Below are 22,905 nucleotides of genomic sequence, written 5' to 3'. Positions count from 1 at the left end.
TCCACCCTTCATTTTGGCTATTTTACCAAGTTATTAATACAAATTATTATCTAGTCCAGGGATCTAGTCCAGGAGTTCTGAAGACTAGGTAAATTAACCAAGTCTAGGAGACTAGGCCTGAGAGAAATTCGGCATGATGTAATTAGTAATAAAGAAACGAGCTGAGTACCAGGAATTTTCTTCCATACCATCGTACCTTGCCCCTACAATGGAAATCAGCACTTCAATTGCCTTCCAGTGGGAAGACATCACCTGGCCTCATCAGTAATAAGACCCATACACACAAGGAATATCATGTAATAGCAGGTAAGACAGGCCTACCCTAACTCCCAGGCAGCCTAAACGTCAGTTTTAGCGCCTCAGCGGCGTGGTTGCTATGGTACTAGCGTCTCACCTCGGTGGTCGCGGGTTCGATTCTCGGCCATTCCATTGAGGAGTGAGAGATGTATTTTTCTTGTGATAGAACTTCACTCTCGACGTGGTTCGGAAGTCACGTAAAGCCGTTGGTCCCGTTGCTGAATAACCACTGGTTCCATGCAACGTAAAAGCAAACATACAAACAAACTAACTAAACGTCAGTCTTTATACCTACCGTGTCAACTATGACACAGTACCATTCTCCGACCCCTGTCTCCAGGCAAGAAGACTGACAACAGTGCATATGTATTATGTGCTATACAGTAGTATTATTATTCTCGTAACTTAATGTCTTGGTGGGGGGGAAATCCTCCCGTAACAGTACTAAGTAGGTTTGGGATACCCAGAAAGTCATACACCATATTCATTCTTACTATAACTACCAGCAATTAGTTAATGCTAATAAATAAATAAATAAATGAAAGCTATATTATTTTAAATGTTGGTTTGCCTAGTGCAACGTGTCAGAATGTGGCACCATCGGTTTTACTCCTCATCTTTCTCTTAATTCTTTATTGAATATTCATTTCGGTCAATCCCCCCAATATTCACACACATTGGTCAACTTACATGTGTTGCTCTTACCTGTCGGACTAACACCTGTTCATGGGCTACTCACAACTAATCGTTACATAATTTAAAATGTTTTAATTAACAAAGTAATAGGCTAGATACATCATTGCCAATTCTCTCTCTCTCTCTCTCTCTCTCTCTCTCTCTCATCTTCTCTCTCTCCGCTCTCTCTCTCATCAAATTTTCCATATACTATACTCTATACTCCAGTTTGTCAAGTTGTTGCTCGTGTTTCTATTTACTTTTAGGTCAATTGTTTTGTATCGTTTATCCTGTTCCATTAAATTCGTAAAATTTATAATTTTCATTGCATTCCTGTCACATCCTTATTTCTAATCTTCAATTTAATATCCCTTTCACTTAGTCGGATATCTCGCAAAATAGGAAAATAAATGATATTTGCTATCGACAAGCATCTCAGGGACCATTGTTTATAAGTGACGTCATAGTAATGTCTCGTGATCTACAGCAACTCTGTGTCTCTTGTACTCCTTATTTTCCTTGGAAGATCGTAACAAGAAATATTTTATTAGGTACACTCTATATTTTTACATTTTTAGTATAGTTTTACAACTTTTTTTTTCATTTAAAAGTTATTTTAATTTGTGATGTGTATGAAACATTATTATTTCTGGAATGTTTTGGATTCTTCTTCTGCCAAAATTCGTGTGATAAGTATGCTCTGTGTTCACAGGTGTTCCGAGACTGTCCAGCATCTATTACATGTAATTACAGCGCCCGAAACCGTTGTAGATCAGTTTATTGTTCAAGAATGTAGCATGTTTTGGGTATTTTGTGTGTGTTACGCATATTTTGCCTTTAAAGTTTGCTTGCAAGTGTCAGAGGGATCTTGACCTGTTCTCGTCAGATCCTGACCAACTCGTTTTGCCAGAGTGGCCCGGACCGGCCTGTTGATTCCGTTTTATTTGTTTCTTTAGTCCATGCTTATAAGAATATGTACGTAAATTTCTCCAAAACGAGATAAATTTATTAGTATGTAATGTATTTATATGAAATTTCTCAAGGCACGAAGCATTTAGCTACCTAGCCAGTAGTAGGCCGTAGCTAGGGTAGTAGCAAGTAGCTAGGTATTTTTTTTTGTATTCTTTGGAAGAAGGGTAGGTATTTTTTTTTTTTTTGTGTAAATAGAGCATGTACTAGTAGGTAGAATGAATGAAAACAGTTACAGCTCCTATAGTATCTTACCAAGTTGAGCTTAAACCGTGAGGCTAGCTTGGACAGCGAATCAATAGGGTAAACAACGACTGGACTGGCCAACCCACTGACTAGCACATATCTGGCCCCACCACCTCCAATAAATTACTTTAACACGTCCTGACGCGGAGATGGTCATCAGTCATGAGTTGCTGGTAGTGAGAGGAATAGCTCAAGGACCTCTACTCTCCTTTCGAAAGTACTAGGGTAGAATTCACAGCAGGCCAAGCAGGGCCACCTACAAATCAACACCTAGCCACCCTCCGAAAAAGTACATTATAACGCGTCCTGACACTGGAGATGGGCATCAGTCGCGACTTCTTGTGGTGAAAAACGGAGCTAAAGACCTCTACTCTCCTTTCGAAGTAAGTATTTTCTCCAAAGTTAGAATTGTTCCGTACGTAATACAAACCCTCGGTCCTTTAACAATAGGAAGGTAACTAGCGGCAGCTGGGACGGTCGTAAGCTTCGAACAAGGGGAGAAACGGTAGTTAACTGCTTGTACCCGATCGTGCGCGCGGGGCGAAGAATCACTTTTGCTTTCGGCGGCCCGCGGGTGTGAAGGACGTGTTCGTCATCGCTCTCTGCCCGCTTCATCGTCGTATGCTTTGTTTATATTGTGTTTTCTACTAATGGTTGGTTTGACTTGAAAATGAAACTGTAAGTACACTGTTTTCATTTCATTACTTAATTATGAATCAACATGGAGCTATCGCCGTAGAGACGGCGATTTCCGCTCTTTTCATGAATGAACCCTTTGAATTATGTCTCGGTGCCGAGGGCGGGCGCACTCGCGCCGAGTCATGTATTTTGGGCGAAAGTGTGTAATTGAAAGATGTAAGTACTCTTTTTCATTATATTTTTGCCCTGTGCGTTCGTTGCCGAGAGCTTGATTGCGCTCGGCAAGAGCCTCTTATTTTGTATGATAGAATGCAATGAAAGTGGATTCGCAATGCAGTTTTCTTTTCATTTTCATTTATTAATTGCATCAAATTTAATTTTGGATCAATTTCCGCTCTTACCTCCCCCGGGAATTAATCCTTACGATTTATTAGCTGTGAAAGTGAAAATAGCAAGTGCAGTATTGTTCATTTTCATATATATTTATGATAGCATCATATTATTATGGATCAAGTTTCCGCTCTTACCGGAATTGATTTTTCCCTCTTTAAGTTCTATGAAGTGAATCGCAAGTGCAGTATTCTGTTTCATTTTCATATTACTTTTCACTGCTGTGCGGGGGTAGGGGAAGCGAAGGTCTGCCAGGAAGTCGTCGGAAAGCTCTCCCGCGACTCCCTTGGTATCCGATTCTTCGTCTCTTTCCTGCCCCGCTCAGCTTCCTCGTATTTTGTTTTTGGGGTCTTCCTTCCGTCGGGGTGGGGCATGTCTCCCCCCCCGTGCGTGAGGGAACCCCTCTTACTAATCTGTCTGTGCTACCGCAGGTGCTACAGCCGTGGGAGACGACCTTGGACAGGTATGGACCACTGCGGCTGCAGGGCGTGCCTAGCATCCACGATCTGCTGCAGAGTCTAGCGAGGTCTGGGGCGGTGACCTTGGAGTGGTCTCCACTACAACCTTCACGGCCGCTTATGCTGCTTCCCCCCGCTGGTCTACACTCCCCTGCTGTGTCGGTGACGCCGTCTGCCGCTTCTAGGGCCGGTCGCCGCCGTACCGAGGAGGGGTATGCCGCCGCCGCCTGTGTTTCTTCGTGTTGCCTGCCCCAGACTTCCGCTGTTCCAGCAGCTCGCCCTGGACCGGCCGCCAGTACCACGCTGGCTGCCGATGATTCTACGAGGCGATGGCTGGCCTGCCGTACCTGTCGCTGATGTGGTTCCCGCTACTGGCTTGGCTGTCCCTTCTGTGTTTACCGCTACCGCTGTTCCTGCCGCTCCTGAGCTGGTTGCTGTTCCTGTCGCTCCTGGTTCCTGCGCCTGTCCATGCTGGTCCTGCCCATGGTGTGTCTTCCCCAGTCCCAGGTCCTTCCGGACAGGTGCAGTCGGCCGTGTTGCTTCGGCAATAGGCCCGACTCCGGCCTGGATGGAGGACCTGACGACTGTCCTGCGTGAGCTGACGAAGAAGAGGAGGTGTCATCTTCGTCTGTTGCTGCCTCTTCCCCTTCGACTTCTAAGGCCCATAAGCCGAAGAAGAAGAAGGCTGCCTCCCCCCCCTCAAGAAGTCTCCTTCGGGAACTTCTAAGGGCCCGTCCCACCTCGGTGGACGGGGGGTCCCTTCTGCTGGTCCTCCTGCTCCTTCGGGAGCGGGGCCCGTCTCCCCTTCCGTAAGGAAGAGATAGACGGGGACCAGAGGAGTATCGGTTAGCTCTGGTACTTCCTCGCCTGGTGCTAGCGGCGATGCCGCTACGCCAGGTTCCGGCTCGGTCTCTCGTTCGCGGGAGATACCCGAGTGTACGCTCTCCCTCGTGGGAGACCGTGCAGCCAAAGTTTCGGCGCCAGAGTTCGCTCGGCGCCAAGACCACGGCATCGGAGCAGAAGGCTGGCGAGAACCGCTCAGGTGACTCTCGCCAGGCCAGCGGCCGCTCTCGCAGCGACCAGCTGGTAACCGGGTTTTGTTATTCCCCCTAAGAAGACTCCTTCGGGAACTTCGAAGGGCTCGTCACATTCCGGTGTGACGGGGGGTTCTTCTGCTGGTCCTCCTGTTCCTTCGGGAACGGGGCCCGTCTCCCCTTCTGAGAAGAAGAAGAAGACGGGGACCAAGGGTGTGCTGGCTACCGCTGGTACACCCTCGCCTGGTCTTGGCAGCTCTGCTGCTAAGCCAGGTACCGGCGCGGTTTCGGTCGGCTCCGTCCGCGAGAAGTTCCGAGTGTACGATCTCCTTCGGGTGTGACCGTGCAGCCAAAGTTAAGACGCCTGAGTTCGCTCAGCGTCATGACCGAGGCACGGAGCAGAAGACTGTCGAGAGACGCCTCAGTGACCTCTAGCCAGGCCAGCAGGCCGCTCTCGCAGCGACCAGCCGGTATACCTCGGGGTGGACGTGACGGTCTCTGACCGGCCACGGTTTAAGGCTGGGAAGAGGTCCCCCAGGTCCCCTCGACCGACGGTACCAGCCTCGGCTGGTACCAGCGGTTTGACGTGCCGCGATGGACGCTCACCGGTCTTTCACGGCGAAAGCGAGCTCTGCAGGTCACTGACCGCCGCTCCCACAGGGACCGGGCGAATACGGTGACCAGCAGCAGCTCGTCTGACGCACGGGACCGGGGTCGACGTGCTCAGTCGAGCCGCTCGCCACAGGTGAGCGGCACGGCCAGGCCTGCAGATCGATCACCCACCGCGGGTTGGTGATCGGCTGCAGCCCCCCACGTACGCTGGTCCTGCCAGCGACGCTGGGGGGGGAGCGTCAGGTCTGTCTCTCCACTACCTTCAACTTCTCCGGGCTACACCGGGAAGAGCGAGGTAGCTAGGAGTGATCGTGAGAGGTGCGCCGCTCACGATCCCGTCACGACGCCGCACGTGCCACGTATGGTCTTAGGACCAACCAGGACGTACGCGCAAGTGATTGGAGGTGACCGTCAGGGGGAGAGGGGGATAGCGTCAGTTCTGTCTCTCCGATACCTTCAACTTCCTCGGCATACGCCAGGAAGAGCGAGGTATATAGGAGTGATCGTGAGAGATGCGCCGCTCACGGATCCCGTCACGACGCCGCACGTGCCAGGTTGGTCTTAGGACCAACCAGGACGTACGCGCAACGTGATTGGAGGCAACCGTCAGGGATCTGTTGCTGGCGGTCCTTCTTCTGAAGGAGGAGGTCCTGGGAGCTGCTCTTGTTGGAGGGACTGGACGGTCTACTCCTCAAGACGCTGTAACTTCCGAGATTCAGAGTAACTTTACCCAGGTTATTGGACTGATTCGTCAGCACAACGACCGGGGGGAAGGATCGCCGCTCCCACCAGCAGAGCCATGTCTCTGCTCGAGTCGTTTTGGGGCCCGAGAGGGAACCCAAACCGACGGTGGGTATGCCGCGATCGGAGCTTGCCGATTCTGTCTTGAACCAGAGTCTCTCGTCTCCGGACAAGAAGGCTCTCTCAGTTCTGGCGGTCGATCAAGCTACTTCCACCTCCTCTACTATACTGCGACAGGCGGCGTTTCTACGTGTCTTCGGACACCGTATTTAAATACTCCTTCGGTCCTCTGAGAGGTTTCGACCTCGACGAGGACTGGAATGAGTCGGAGGACGGTATCGGCTCTCTCCTGTCAGGTGTCGATCAGCCCCACCCAGACGGACGTTCACAGTGGCGGCAGACCCTTACCTACAGTGAGAGTTCGTAACCCTCCTCGGGGAAACGTTTTCTCCTGACGATACGTTTTCCCAGACTCTGAGAGGCCATCGCTGCAAGGCGATGGCTGCTCCTACTCTTCTCCAACTGCTAGTTCCATCTGGGAAGGCGAGCGAGTATCCAATTCCTCCCCCATTCCCTCTCTCCTTACGGCTACGAGGGAAAGGGGAAGGATCCTACAGAGATTTCTCTGTAGGATCCCACGTTGGGGACTGCGCTACCAGGGGGGACCTTCGGTTCCTACCTGACGTAAGCCCCGGTCGTTGAGGAGGGATCCTGCCCATTCTCGATTTCTACGGGGAATCGAGAGGACCACCAGCCGATATCGTTTGACGAATTCGGTTGGGGTTTCGCAGACTGCTTAGAATTCTACGGAATTTCTAGCGCATTCAGAGTGTTAGAGGTTTCTTACGATCTCCAAAAACACTTAGGCGAGACACGGTCCAAAGTGAGCGAGACGAGAATCCCTGATATGTTACACGATAATCGGGAACCTCGCCTATGCTCGAATTCTGGAATTTTCTAGCATTAGGAAGAAGTACTGCTGCTGAAAGAAGACTATCTCACAGTAGGCGACCAACCTGGAATAGAGAAGAACGGACGGGAATATCCAGTTTGGCTGGAACTATCGTCTTAGTATTCTGTTCACCATTGAAGCTTTCCTTCGAGGAAGACTTCTCCTTCACTCTCTTTAATAGAGAACGAAGGTGGTCGATCTCAACTCCTTATTTGTTTTCTTGAAGGAAAGAATTTAGGATGGAGATCGTTGTTCAGAATCCTACAAATATACTACGTATATTAACCTCGCGACATGATTCTGCTAAGCAGTTGAATGGTCCGAGGGGTAGGCGCATATCCTGGTTATTCTACGGATTGCGACTTAGACGAAAAGTATTCTAATTGAACTGCAACCCGGTTGCCTGCAACCTCCCAGGAGTTTCCAGTTTCAATTTTATATACTTATGGTGTTGTCACCAACACCATTTAAGCTTTTATATTTACCGAAATTCGTTTCGCTTAAATATAATTGCTCGAGCATATCTTTTTTATGCTCGTTGGTTCTAGCCGAACGCATTCCTTCGTGGAAAGGATTACTTGGCAACTCAGGATGACGAGTCAGCGACAGCTACTGCGTATTGAATTGCCCGAGGCATTTCAGTATCAGCTGCCGCTTTGATATAGACGGTTGTTTATGTCTTTCTCACCTGCTTTGATTGAATAACAACCGTATCTCTGCCCAACAATCACGGACTTAAGTCTCTGATTAACGGGGATTCTCGCATACATGAATGACCATCTACTGCTGAGAGACGCTAGTATTCATCGTCTTCGGTATTGCGAGAATTTTAAACAGAGATATCTATTCGACTCTCATCTTTCTGTTTACCGCACGGTAAAAGAATTCTGTAATAGTCTCTTGCTGCATCGTATCCCGATAATGCGAATGATTTTGCGGAATCTGAGTTTGTCCTCAAAATATCTTGTTTCGGAGGTGTACAATTGTTCATTGTTCACCCCGGATTAGCAGATGTATTGAAAGACATCGCCTACTCCCACACCTGCCAGCTCTACTTCCAAACGTTCAGCCCCATGAGAAGCAGTTCTTCAAGCGGCCTCCCCTGTGTTTCATTACTGAAGAACGCCCCGCTTTCATTGCAACAACGGACAGCAATGAAATGGCGGTTAGCATTTTCAGTCATTTGTAAGCACAGGTTTAGAATCTTGAGATTCCTTCTCTCGATTCAGTTGGAAGACGTAGGTTGCATTCATTGCCTACCTTCGTCTTCAACGTCACATAGTGTTGTTTCTCCTTACAAGCTGAGATTCAACGTCTATGAGATTTTCTTGCCATCAGGGTACCTCGGTCTTTTGAAGGCAATTGACTTTCGCCTTTGAGTTTATGCATTAAGAGAATCATCGCCGCGCCGTCCGGCATCGGTGACTAACAAATATTTTATTTGTTTGGTCTCTCAGCATAACTCTTAAAGGGCGAAGGTCACGTGACTTACCCGGATGCTTGGACAACTTGCCTCTACTGATTCCGAACCAGTCAGTCGGCAGCTGTCAGAGCGCCCGAGTCAGTTTACGAACTATGCTGTGGACTTAGTTCGGTTGTTCCAGAGCAATCAATTACTTCGTCTTAATAGATGTCAGTATGAGTATGTACATAAACCAAAGTCGAGAAGAGGGATAGGTCATACGACTATTCCCTTCTTTTCGTCTTTTTTTAGGTAACTGCATGACTTCTCTTGAGAAGTCAAGCACAAAAGGGATGGGGATTTGTGACGCTCGATTTCGTACCGATCTTCGTAGCGAAGACTCGGAACCTTCGGTAACTGACGAGTGGTTCGAGTCCTTCACAATACCTCCCTAATGGACGTCACCGCCTCCGATACGAAGGCTATGCTGCTTTGTCCTGTGAAGGTGCGACGGAGCTGTCTGAAGAAACTCGACACCCAGGATGAGTGCGGACGCCTCGTTCATCCTTCTCTCATTCTTCTCGCGTTCCGCAAGAACTTCTCCGTGGCGCAGGTAATGAAGGCAGGCGCCTGGTCCAACCGGACCGCATGCACCTCCTTCTACCTTCAGGATATTGCCCACAGTTCCTTGGATCTTTTTCCTTGGGAACCGTGGTGGTTGCTCAACACGTTGTGTAGTTAACCCAGACCCTCGCAGGCTGAACAGCTCGAGTCCTGGTGTGACCGTAAGAATGGATGAGGAATGAGAGGTGTGACTTTCCTCTCCTTTCCCATCTTTTCTTTTCCCTCTACCTTTGGGTAGAGGGACACGGTCGTCACCCTGCTGGGTAAGGACGGAGATGCAGGTGAGCTACTCAATAGAGCACCATCCTATCCCTTTCAGTAGGGATAGGAGTAAATATCCACCACTTCCTCCAACAAGGGGGAGGAAGTGGATGCCAAATTGAGACAAACCCATCATTTTATGATTGTCTCTTGCAAACAGGAACAAGTTCTTGCTTGCTGGTACGAAGAGATACGCTTGCCTCTCTCTTAGTACTTGGCCCAGAGGTCTGACCATTGATCCTGCGGTGCACACCCCGATCAATCGGACAGAGGTTTGGATCCCTCCCTTGCTCTTACGACCAGGGAGGTACTCAGGGTTGGACGAACACCAGTCTGTTCACCAAAAAGACTCAGATTCCTCCCACAAGAAGTGAGTCTTCCTATTGTTAAAGGACCGAGGGTTTGTATTACGTATCGGAACAAATGACAATTTGTCGAAAATTGCATTTTCCTAACTATAACAAACCTGAGGTCCTTTACATATAGTCCCACCTCATGCCACCCCTCACTCTGCAACTTTTTGCATGGGCCTAAAGCAAACAAAGTGATTCTTCACTCTCGGTCGGGCGCGCGGGCAGCGCGCACGATCGGACAAGCAGTTAACTACCGTTCTCCCCTTGTTCGAAGCTTACGACCGTCCCAGCTGCCGCTAGTTACCTTCCTATTGTTAAAGGACCTCAGGTTTGTATAGTTAGGAAAATGCAATTTTCGACAAATTGTCATATTAAGGCCAAATTTTAAGATTTAAACAGAGGGTACTGAAAAGGGTGGCCTACTGCAGTGGAAATCTCACAAAACGCTTAGAAATTTTTTACTTACAACTAAAAATGTTTCGAAAGATTGACGCTATCTTGATGTTTACGGAGTCGCTTGTGTCAAACAAACTTCCCATTTCATGTGCTAAATCTGCACACCACTTGTACCCATAGACGCTGGGGCACTTTCATCACAACAATCGTAAACCCACCTCTTACCAGCACTTATTCGTACTTATTCAAGGGGACTACGGCATTCTTTGCGGCGTTTTGCGCTCTTCAATTGTTTATCAGTGTTGTCAATTGGTATGTGTTTTACCCTCCAAACTAGGTATAAGACTTACACAAAACCGGGGAAATAAGTGAAATTAGCGTATCTATTTGTAGTATATATACATATTAGAGCAATTTTATCATTACCGTATTACTATGACAACTAGAATCATCGAAACAGTTTGTAAATGCATCGGCGTAGTGTGACGCTCCACTAGATTGGCAACGATGATGCCATTTTTCCTCACGTCGTCTGCTCGTAAGTATACATCCGAAACATTTGTAATTTTGGGGTTTTAATTTGGTTGCAAAAAAGGGAATAATGGACATGAATTAAATAAACATTTTGAAGTAGAGTTAAACTAAATATTGAGTAAAGTAAACAATTAAGGGAATAAAGCTTTGCATCTCATAATCAGTGTTGTTGTCTGCTGCTCGTAACTTTGTTTACGGAGTGAGTGCTTAGGAAAACACGAACAGCAATGTGGTTCGAGCACGTGGAGTGAATTAAGGACCAAAATGTGTATAATTACAATCAAATAGCATGTGGAGTTTCAGTTGTGATGGCAGTATGGATAAAACCTACTGATTACAAGGTAAGAATGAATTCAGTTCCAACCATAACCCGGGAATAACAAGTTTCATACTTTCACTAATATAGGCAACAAAATGTTGTTTTATTGTGCTGATTACAACTGCAATCTTGAGTAAGATCAATAAACGTTACATACATACGCTAACATTGTTCAAATGAGTGCTGGGAAGGCTGGGGAAAGATGGTGGCCGTCACTGATGAGAACCGTCCATGCAAAACGTAGCCGCCATATTGGATTTCAAAACTGCCTTGAAAACATATTTGTTCCGATACGTAATACAAACCATCGGTCCTTTAACAATAGGAAGTAGCTAGCGGCAGCTGGAACGGTCGTAAGCTTCGAACAAGGGGAGAACGGTAGTTAACTGCTTGTCCGATCGTCGCGCGACTGGGAGGTAAACAAATCTCTTTTGCTTTCGGCCGTGTGAGGATAGGACGTGCTCGTCATCGCTCTGCCCGCTTTGTCGTTTGCTTTGAGTATCAGCCCTCTTTTTCCTAGTGTAATTGAGAGTATATGATTGTAAGTACTTTTACATTTCTTTTGTCATTTGCAATATGAGTGATCAAGAAATGGAGATTTCGCCGCGCCCCCCAGTCGCCCGTAGAGTGTGTCCCGGGCTGGAGGGGCGTAGATGCGGCGGATTTAGATCATTCGTGGATGTAGATCCACATGAGGTTTGTACTCGTTGTCGGGGGCGAGAATGCTCCCGCAACGAGCCATGTATAACGTGTATGAATTGGTCCGAGGCGCAGTGGGTTCTGTACGAGGGCAGGAAGAGACTTAGGCCGCCAAAGAAGTCATCGGAAAGCTCTCCAGTGACTCCTTTGGTAACTGACACTTCGTCTTCTTTCCTGCCTCCCGGTCAGGCGTTTCGCGCCTTCCCCTGCGGGGGGGGGTAGCGGAGTCCTTCTCCTCTCTCGATCCGTCGAGTGTGGAGGAGGGCGCCCGCTACCCGGACGTCCAGTTGTATTCGGGGTCTTCCGTCCGCTCTGGGTGGGGTTCTTCTCCCCCACAGGCGCGAGGAAACCCCTCTGACTAACCCGACTGTTGCTTCCGCAGATGTGCACCAGCGAAGGACGACCTGGGACAGGTGTGGGAGTCGCTGGGACTGCAGGGAGTGCCTAGTATCCAGGGGTTTGATTCAGCGGTTGGCGGGGTCGGCAGTGGTCATCATGGTACGGTAACCACTACCACTACCACCATATCTACACCAGCGTATGACATGCCGCCGCACTTGGTGTATACGCCACATGTAATGACGGTGACGCCCACGGCTGCAATACACTAACCTATTACTGCCGTACCAAAGAGGACGGTGCCACCGCCACCATGGGTTCTTTGTGTTGCCACCGACCCGGACTTCCGCTGCCCTAAGAGTACCCCCCTAGAACCTGCCGCCAGTGCCGAGAATGACGGTAGCTGCCGACAGGACGCCTGGCTCTCTGTGGTTCCTGCCGTGCCTGCCGTACCTGTTGCTGTCCCTGCTGCTCCTTCCTTTTCAGATGCTGTACATGCTGTTCCTGCTGTTCCTGGACCTGTTCCTGTCGTTCCTGCTGTTGGTGGTGCTGCTACAGTCTCAGGTCTTTCCGGACAGGTGCAGTCGGGCCCTGTTGCTTCGGCAACTGCCCCGGCTCCCTCCTGGATGGAAGACCTGACGTCTGTCCTGCGGAGCCTGGCGAAGAAGAAGAGGAAGAAGAGGAAGGTGTCGTCGTCGTCTTCGTCGTCTGCTGCCTCCTCTTCCCCTTCGACTTCTAAGGCTAACCAGCCGAAGAGAAGAAGGCTGCCTCCTCCCCCCCTAAGAAGACTCCTTCGGGATCTTCTAAGGGCCCGTCTCGCTCACGGCGAGTCGGGGAGCTCTTCTGCTGGTCCTCCTGTTCCTTCGGAACGGGGCCCGTCTCTTCCTCTGCAAAGAAGAAGACGACGGGGACCGAAGGTGTACCAGCCTCGGCTGGTACGTCCTCACCTGGTGTTAGCGGTCCTGACCGCTAAATCAGGTTCCGTCTCGGCCGCTTTCTCGTTCGCGAGAAGTACCGAGTGGACGCTCTTCCACGGGAGACCGTCCAGCCAAAGTTTGACGCCCGAGCTCGCTCGCCGTCAAGACCGCGGCGCGGAGCAGAAGACTGGCGAGGAGTCATGCACACGACTCTCGCCAGGCCAGTGGACGCTCTCGCGCAGCGACCCAAACTGGCTGCTCGGGTTGACGTGACGGTCGCTGACCAGCCACGGGTTGAGGCGAGGAAGGGGTCCCCGCGGCCGTCGGTACCAGCGGCTCGACGCGCCGAGAGGACGCTGGCCGGTCTCGCCGCGACAGAGAGCCTAGCAGGTCACCTGACCGCCGCTCCCCATAGGGACCGGGCGGAGACGGTAACCAGCAAACAGCTCGCCTGACGCTAGAGATCAGCGTCAACGTTCTCAGCCGAGCCACTCGCCCCAGGCGAGCGGCAAGGCTAGGCCTGCTGCTCGATCGCCACCCGCGGGTTGACAATCAGCAGCAGCCCTCCACGCACGCTGGTCATGCCAGCGAGCGAGGGGGGAGCGTCAGGTCTGCCTCTCCCGTACCTTCAACCTCCTCGGGCTACACCGGGAGGAGCGAGGTACCGAGGAGTGATCACGAGAGGTGTGCCGCTCGCGATCCGCTATGACGCCGTAAGGCTCAGGCACGGTTCTAGGGACCGACCAGAACATACGCGCAAGTAGTTGGAGGTGACCGTCAGGGGTCTGTGCCGCTGTTCTCCTTCTGAAGGAGGAGTATCACGGGATCTGTTCTTGCTGGAGGGACTGGACGGTCCTACTCCACAAGACGCAGTCACTCCCGAGATACAGAGGAACTTTGCAGAGGTCATTAAGCTGATTCGTCAGCATAATGACCTTGCGGAAGGATCGCCGCTACCACCGGCAGAGCCCACGTCCCGGCTCGAGTCATTTTGGGGTCCTAAGAGGGAACCCAAAATGATGGTGGGGTTACCGCGATCAGAGCTTGCAGACTCAGTCCTGGATCAAGTTGAGAATCTCGTCTCAGGACGGGAGGATTCGCTGAAATCCGGACGGTCTTCTAAGCTGCTTCCTCCTCCTCTACAGCGTCAGAGGCGATTTTACGTGCCTTCGGAAGACCGATACTGCCGAAACAGGTTAACCCGGAGTTAGCGAGGCTGACTCCCAAGGGGTTCCAGTGTCCCTGCAGCAGCTCCTGTCGGAGAACCTCTGGTTCTCGCAGCAGGAGCACTTGCCCTGGAATCTACCGCTATGGCAGCATTCCAGGCAGTCTCTTGGCTGGATTTGTGGTCCCTCACAATATCCAAAGTAGCGGCCGGCTCTGGGAGTTCTGCTCTCGAAGACGACGCTTCTTTCAGGAGACTGTGCCAGTCTGGAGGAAGAGCGATCTCATTACCTCGCCCATCAGACTGCTAAACCTGTGGGCCAACTTGGTTCTTCGACGTAGGGACGCAGTCCTTAACCCGAGTGACCAAGGGGGCCGGGCGTGAGGCGGCACTCGGGCTTCGCAATGGACCATTGTTCCGATACGTAATACAAACATCGGTCCTTTAACAATAGGAAGTAGCTAGCGGCAGCCTGGACGGTCGTAAGCTTCGAACAAGGGGAAGAACGGTAGTTAACTGCTTGTCCGACAGTCGCGGCGCCGCGCGACCTGGGAGGTAAACAATCACTTTTGCTTTCGGCCGCGGGTGTGAAGGACGTGTTCGTCATCGCTCTCTGCCCGCTTCATCGTCGTATGCTTTGTTATATTGTGTTTTTCTACTAATGGTTTGTTTGACTTGAAAATGAAACTGTAAGTACACTGTTTTCATTTTCATTACTTAATTATGAACCAACATGGAGTTATCGCCGTAGATGCGGGCGTATTTACCTCTCTTTTCATGAATTGAAACCCTTGAATTATGTCTCGTCCGAGGGCGGGCCGCGCGCGCCGAGTCATGTATTTTGGGCGAAAGTGTGTAATTGAAAAATGTAAGTACTCTTTTCATTATATTTTTGCCCTGTGCGTTCGTTACCGAGAGTGTCATTGCGCTCGGCACGAGCCTTTTAATTTTGTATAATAGAATGCAATGAAAGTGGATTCGCAATTGCAATTTGTTCCGACACGGCATACAAAACCTTCGGGTCCTTTTACAATAGGAAGGTACTAGCGGCAGCTGGATAGGTCGTAAGCTTTCGACAAGGGGTTCGGTAGTTAACTGCTTGTCCGACAGGCGCGCGCGCGCGACTGGGAGGTAAACAAACCACTTTTGCTTTCGGCCTCACAGCGAGTGGACGTGTGTGTTCGACCGCTCTCTGCCCCGCTTCTCGTCGTTTGCTTTCTTGAGTATATGGTTGTGTTTGTGTATGAAAAGAATTCATTGTAAGTACAATCATTTCTCTCTTTTCATATTTATTTTGAACTTTTTTGTTTTATTGGTTAAATGATGGAATCTCCTCGCCTCGCTACCCCACGGAGACTATGCCCGGGTACCGAATGGGCGTAAATGCGGGAAGTTTCCGCTCTTTCCCGGAGATAGACCCTCTAATATTTGTGCGCTCGGTGTCGGGGGCGCGAATGCACCCCGAGCCGAGCCATGTGATGTTTGCAATAATTGGTCAGAGGCGCAGTGGACTTTGTATGAGGGCAGGAAGAAGCGAAGGCCTGCAAAGGAGTCGTCGGAAAGCTCTCCCGCGACTCCTTTGGTGACGGACACTTCGTCTTCTTTCCTGCCACCCGCTCAACTTCCACGTCTCGCGCCTTCCCTTCGGGGGGGTTTCTAGGTCCCTTCTCCTCTCCTGACTTGTCGATGTGGAGGAGGGCGCTAGATACCCTGACGTCGAGTTGTACTCTGGGTCCTCTATCCGTTCGTCTTCGCGCGCAACGGGTAGAGGATCCCCCTAATCACCCGACTTTTGCCTCCTCAGGTGCGGTTGCCGCGAAGGATGACCTCGGACAGGTGTGGGCATCGTTGGGGCTGCAGGGCGTGCCGAGTGTCCAGGGGCTGCTCTACCATCTCGCTGGCTCCGTGGCGGTCACCCATGCGACGGTTACGACCACCACCACGACCCTTACAACACCCGGCTACGCTTCACCTCCTCACCTGGTGTACACCCCGCACGCGGTCTCTGTAACACCTACTACATCGGTGCAGGGGCCAGTCGCCGTACTCGGGGGAGTGTGATGCCGCCACCTGGGTTTGCCGTGCTGCCGCGACCGGACTTCGTGTGCCCGAAGAGCTCGCCCCTGGACCTCCCACCGGTACCTAGGATGTCTGTGCCGCTGGTCCGCCCATCTGGACCGCTCACACAGCCTGCCGTACCTGCCGTACCTGCCCAGCTGCTGTCCACGGACGTGACGTTGACCACTGCTGCCGTTCCTGTACCTGCTCCTGCTGTCTCTACTGCCGTTCCTGTGATGCCTGCACCTGCTGACGTTGTTCCTGTTCCCGGCGCCGCTGCTCCCGATGCTGATCTGTTCGGACAGGTGCGTCCGGGCCCTGTTGCTTCGGCAACAGCAGCCCCGGCTCCGCTCTGGATGACAGATCTGACGTCGGTCCTGAGGAGGTTGACGAAGAAGAAGAAGAAGAGGAGGAAGGTGTCGTCGTCGTCTTCATCGTCTTCTTCGTCGTCGTCGTCGTCTGCCGCCTCTTCCCCTTCTTCTTCTAAGGCTCCCCCGCCGAAGAAGAAGAAGGTCGCCTCCCCCCCCCTAAGAAGTCTCCTTCGGGAACTCCTAAGGGCCCGTCTCGCTCTGGTGAGACGGGGGGTTCTTCCGCTGGTCACCCTGCTCCTTCGGGGCAGGACCCGTCTCTTCTCCGCAAGGAAGAAGACTACGGGGACCAGAGGAGTGCCGGCTAACACCGGCACTTCCTCACCTGCTGTCAGTGGTTCGGCCACGGCAGCAGGGTCCGTCTCGGCCTCTCGTTCGCAGAGAGGTACCGAGTGTACGGTCGCCTAACAGCGGCCGTACAGCCAAGAACCAGACCTCTGAGTCCGCTCAGCGTCAGGTTCACGCACGGAGCGGAAGACTGGTGACAGCCCGCTCACGCGACTCTCACCAGACCAGCTCTCGCTCTCGCCGGCGAGCAGCTGGCTACCCGGCGACAGTGACGGTCCATGACCGGCCACGGGCTGAGGCTGGGAAGAGGTCCCCCCGTTCGCCGGCTCCAGCCACGGCTGGTACCAGCGAACTGACGTGACAGTGGAGCTCGCCGGTCGCCTGACCGTCACTCTCACAGAGAGCGATCGGGTACGGCGACCAGCACCAGCTCCTCTGACACACGAGACCGGGGCCGCTGTTCTCGGTCCAGCCGTTCTCCACAGCGAGACGGCTCGACTAGGTCTGCAGCTCGATCGCCACCGCGGGTTGACGATCGCCTGCAGTCTTCCAAGCCCACTGGTTCTGCCAGCGAGCGAGGAGGGAGCGTCAGGTCTGCCTCTCCCATACCTTCAACCTCCTCGGGTTACACCGGGAGGGGCGAGGTATTGAGGAGTGATCGTGAGGGGTGCGCCCCTCAGGATCCCACCACGGCGTCGTACGTACCAGGCACGGTTCTCGGACCAGCCAGGTCGTACGCACAGGTGGTTGGAGGAGACCGAGAGGGGTCTGTCGCTGTTCCTCCCCTTGAGGGAGGAGGGTCTCGGGAGATGCTCCTGTTTGAGGGACTGGATGGTCCGACTCCGCAGGACGCAGTCACTCCTGAGATCCAGAGGAACTTTGCCGAGGTTATTGCGCTGATTCGTCAGCACAACGACCTCGCGGAAGGATCGCCGCTCCCACCATCCAGCCCACGTCCCGGCTCGAGTCGTTCTGGGGCCCGAAGAGGGAACCCAGACCAACGGTGGGTTTGCCGCGTTCTGAGCTTGCGGACTCAGTGCTGGACCAGGTTGAATCACTTGTCTCCGGACAAGACGGTTCGCTCAAGTCTGGCAGGTCGAGCAAGCTGCTTCCACCTCCTCTGCTGCGACAGCGGCGTTTTTACGTGCCATCTGAAGACCCGATGCCGCCCCCCAAACAGGTGAACCCGGAGTTAGCCAGGCTGACTCCGGTGTGTCTTTGCAGCAGCTCCTGTCCGAGAACCTGTGGTTCTCGCAGCAAGAGGCACTCGGCCTGGAATCTACCGCCATGGCAGCTTTCCAGGCCGTCTCCTGGCTAGATCTGTGGTCCCTCACAGTATCTAAGGTCGCAGCCAACTCCGGGGGAATTTCCTCCCGAAGATGACTCGGCCTTTCAGGAGACTTTGCCAGTCTGGAGGAAGAGCCATCTCCTTCCTTGCCCACCAGACTGTGAACCTGTGGGCCAACCTGGTTCTCCGACGAAGGGACGCTGTCCTTACTCTGGGTTTTCCAGGGCGGCCGGGCGTGAAGCGGCGTTGGGACTTCGCAACGGACCTTTACGGAGTTCCACGTCTCTCTTCCCAGGAGAGATGGTGGACGCTGCGGTGGACAGACGGCGCACTGACGACAGTGACCGTCTGGTTTCACCAGGCAGTCTCGAAGGCTTCTGGGCAGCCGCGGACTGCGGCCAAGTCTAAGAGCTCGGCTAGCGCTTCCTCGGTGGCTAAGACGGTAGCTGCGTCGAAGCCCGGGGAAAGACTCTGTCTTCTTCGACTTCTACCAAGGGGAGCCGTAAACCAGCCCTCCTCCCAGCCCTCCTCCTCCCGTGGAGGCTCTGGGAAGAAGTCGAAGAAAAGGGGGGAAACGCTAGGGACGGCGTTCCCCCTCAACCTGCTGCCGGAAGTGGGGGGGTGCCTGGCCAGCCATTGGGCAACTTGGCAGCGCTACGGCGCCGAGACCTGGATTGTAGATGTCCTTCGGGAGGGATATCTATTACCCTTCGAATCTCGGCCACCCCTCACCTCCAACCCGGTCCAACAGCAGTCGTAACGTTCCAGGGTCATCGAAGGACGTAGCATTGAGACAGGAGATCAAGACCATGCTGAGCAAGAGAGCTGTAGAAATCGTCACGGATCAGTCACCGGGCTTTTACAGCCGACTCTTCCTGGTGGAAAAGTCTACGGGAGGCTGGCGCCCGGTGATAGATCTCTCTCCCCTGAACCGGTTTGTTCGCCAGACCCTGGTTCACGATGGAGACGGCACGTTCAGTGCTCGACTCCATCAGGGAGAATGATTTCATGCTTTCAGTGGACTTGAAGGATGCGTATTTCCAAATACCCATTCATCAGTCCTCCAGAAAGTACCTCCGCTTCAATCCTCGACGGGGACGGTTGTACCAGTTCAGGGCACTTTGCTTCGGTCTCTCAACCGCCCCACAGGTGTTCACGCGAGTGTTCACGTCTGGTGTCTGCTTGGGCCCATTCGCACGGGATACGTCTGATGAGGTATCTCGACGATTGGTTAGTCCTGGCGAGCTCCCGCTCGCAGTTGCTACAGGACAGGGATCGGCTGCTCGAGTTCTGTCGCGATCTGGGGATCGTTGTGAACTTCGAAAAGTCCGATCTCGAGCCCAAGCAGAGGATGAAGTACCTGGGTATGCTGATCGACACGGTAGCAGGGCGAGTCTCCCCGCAGACTCGCGGATCAGCAGATTCAGGGAGGCAGCCAACCAGTTCCTGTCTCGGCAGGAACAGGTAGCTCAGCGATGGCAAGTCGTGATCGGACACCTGTCGTCACTCGAGAAGTTAGTCCCTCACGGGCGTCTTCACCTGCGGTCTCTTCAGTGGAGACTAAAGGAGAGTTGGTCACAGGCGACGGATCCCCAAGCTTTCCAGTGTCACTGACACAGGAGGTGAGGCAGGACCTAGCCTGGTGGCTGGACGACAGAACCTCTTAAGAGGAGTGCCTCTGCGCACTCCCCCCCCCGGACATGCAGCTGTTCTCAGACGCATCGACCGAGGGATGGGGCGCACACCTGGAGGAGTTGCTGACTTCAGGAGTGTGGGACGAGAACGACAAGCACCTTCACATCAATGTACTGGAACTCAAGGCAGCGTTCCTCGCTCTCCAAGAGTTCCAGGACCGCTTGATGGGACACTCAGTGGTGTTGATGTGCGACAAACACCACGGTGGTGGCCTACGTCAACAAACAGGGGGGCCTAGTGTCTCTCCCGTTGTACCAGTTGACTCGGCAGGTGCACGAGTGGGCCGAGGCACACTCAATAGAGCTGTCGGCACGCTACATTCCAGGGAAGAGGAATGTAGTAGCAGACACGCTCAGCCGTCGGGATCAGGTGATAGGGACAGAATGGTCTCTACACCAGGACGTGGCGGAAAGGCTCTTCGACCTGTGGGGGCGACCAGTCGTGGATCTGTTCGCCACTCGGCACAACAGGAAGCTCCAGGTGTTCTTCTCGGCCGTGCCGGACCCATGGGCAGCTGCAGAGGACGCTCTTCAACACCCGTGGGACAACCTCTTCGTCTATGCCTTTCCCCCTTCCCCCCCGTTCAGCCTGATTCGCAAGGTGATCAGTCGAGCACTGGTCACACCCCGAATCTCAGGATGATCCTGGTGGCTCCCAAATGGCCACAGGCCATTTGGTATCCGGACCTGCTGGCTCTTTCTCGCAGGAGAACCGAGAGAGATTCCCCCTTGGCACAACCTTCTCGCCCAGCCACACGTCGAGCGGTACCACCGAGCAGTCCAGTCCCTACGTCTTCACGGCTGGCTGTTATCCACCATCTCTTGCGAACGAGAGGCTTTTCTCGTAGCGCAGCAACAGAGATGGCTGGAAACGTCCGTCAGTCCTCTGCAGCTGTGTACCAGGGGAAGTGGGCGTTCTTCTGTGGTTGGTGTCGTAGACGGGTCTATTCTCCTCTCAGAGCCACTCTTCAGCAGGTAGCGGATTTCCTCGTTTTTTCTTCGCCGAGAGAAGCTCCTCTCAGTCCCCACAGTCAAAGGATACAGAGCCGCCTTGGCGCTCGTCCTGAAACTGAGGGGATTGGACATCTCGAACTCGTTCGAGATCTCCTTGCTTATGAGGAGCTTCGAAAGTCTTGCCCACCCAGGGAACTCAGGCCCCCTGCGTGGGATGTGACTCTCGTCCTTAGGAGTCTGACTCGAACGCCGTTCGAGCCACTCCGAGAGTCGTCAGACAGGGATCTGACCCTCAAGACCCTCTTCTTGCTGCCCTGGCATCGGCGAAGAGAGTAGGGGAACTTCATGGTCTTTCCTATGATGTACGACACTCCAGGGGATGGGGATCCGTGACGCTCGATTTCGTCCCGAACTTCGTGCGAAGACTCAGAAACCGTCGATCCCTGACGACAGGTTCGAGTCATTCACGATTCCCTCCCTATTGGACTTCACCGATAATGATGCGGATGAGATGCTGCTTTGTCCTGTGAGGGCGCTACGGCGCTATCTGAAGAGAACTCGACACCTCAGGCCTGAGTGTCGACGCCTCTTCGTTAGCACCGGGTCACCAAGAAAGAAGTATCCAAGAACACTCTTTCATTCTGGCTGCGTGAGGTCATCAGGAGGGCGTATGAGGCTGATGGTAGTGACGACATCCGTACGTCCCGTCCGAGAGCTCACGAAGTCAGAAGTATTGGCCCCTCGTTGGCGTTTCGTAAGAACTTCTCCGTGGCGCAGGTCCTGAAGGCAGGGGGTCTGGTCTAACCAGACTACCTTTACGTTCCTTCTACCTTCGGGATATTGCCCACAGGTCCTTGGATACCTTTTCCTAGGACCGTGGTGGACTGCTCAACAAGTTGTGTAGCTAACCCAGACCCTCGCAGGCTGAAACAGCATCGAGTCCTGGTGTGACTGTGTGGATGGATGTGTGAGTGAGTGAGTGACTGGCTCCCTCTCCCATCGCTCCTCCTCTACCTGTGGGCAGAGGGCCACGGTCGTCACTACGCTGGATGAGGACGAGATGCAGGTGAGCTATATGACAGAGCCCCATCCTATCCCTTTCACTGGGGATAGGAGCAGAATATCCACCACTTCCTTCTACAAGGGGGGGAAGTGGATGCCTACAAGAGTCAAACCCATGACTTTATATTTGCTCCTGTACAGGAACAAGTTTCTTACATTGCTGGTACGAAGAGATACGCTTGCCTCTCTCTTAGTACTCGGTCCAGAGGTCTGACCATTGATCCTGCGGTGCACACCCCGATCAATCGGACAGAGGCTTGGATCCCTCCCTCGCTCTTACGACCAGGGAGGCTTCCAAGGTTGGGCGAACACCAGTCTGTTCACAAAAGACTCAGATTCCTCCCACCAAGAAGTGAGTCTTCCTATTGTAAAAGGACCGAAGGTTTGTATGCCGTGTCGGAACAAATGACAATTTGTCTAAAATTGCATTTTTCCTAACTATACAAACCTGAGGTCCTTTTACACATAGCCCCACCTCATGCCACCCCTCACTCTGCAGTTTTTGCTTGGGCCAAAAGCAAAAGTGATTTGTTTACCTCCCAGTCGCGCGCGCGCGCCTGTCGGACAAGCAGTTAACTACCGAACCCCTTGTTCGAAAGCTTACGACCTATCCAGCTGCCGCTAGTACCTTCCTATTGTAAAAGGACCTCAGGTTTGTATAGTTAGGAAAAATGCAATTTTAGACAAATTGTCATATTCTTTTCATTTTCATTTATTTATTTACATGAAATTTAATTTGGATCAATTTTCGTTCTTACCCGGGAATTGATCCTTACGATTTTTTTATGTGAAAATGAAATCGCAAGTGCAGTATTCTGTTTCATTTTCATATATATTTTATGATAGCATCATATTATTGGATCAAGTTTCCGTTCTTACCCGGGAATTGATCTTTTCCCTTTAAGTTCTATGAAGTGAATCGCAAGGGCAGTATTCTGTTTCATTTTCATATTACTTTTCACTGCTGTGCGGGGGTAGGGGAAGCGAAGGTCTGCCAGGAAGTCGTCGGAAAGCTCTCCCGCGACTCCCTTGGTATCCGATTCTTCGTCTTCCTTCCTGCCCCCGCTCAGCTTCTTCGTTGTATTTTGTATTTGGGGTCTTCCTTGCGTTCGGGGTGGGGCATGTCTTCCCCCCCGTGCGTGAGGGAACCCCTCTTACTAATCTATCTATG

The 22,905-nt window shown here is 52.4% G+C and overlaps 1 protein-coding gene across 1 annotated transcript in view; it reads left to right on the top strand.

The window, feature by feature from the left end:
- Positions 1-1,648: 1,648 nt before the first annotated feature.
- Positions 1,649-22,905, top strand: part of LOC135220496 (N-acetylglucosamine-1-phosphotransferase subunits alpha/beta-like) — a 185,272-nt gene continuing 164,015 nt past the window's right edge. Inside the window, exon 1 of the mRNA XM_064257634.1 lies at positions 1,649-1,715. The gene's annotated coding sequence lies outside the window, so the exon portion shown is untranslated. The remainder of the gene's footprint in view (positions 1,716-22,905) is intronic.

This window comes from Macrobrachium nipponense, chromosome 2, assembly GCF_015104395.2.
Source record: "Macrobrachium nipponense isolate FS-2020 chromosome 2, ASM1510439v2, whole genome shotgun sequence".
Classification (NCBI taxonomy): domain Eukaryota; kingdom Metazoa; phylum Arthropoda; class Malacostraca; order Decapoda; family Palaemonidae; genus Macrobrachium; species Macrobrachium nipponense.
The sequence above is the reverse complement of the archived record's forward strand: the minus strand, read 5'-3'. Positions and strand labels throughout refer to the sequence as shown.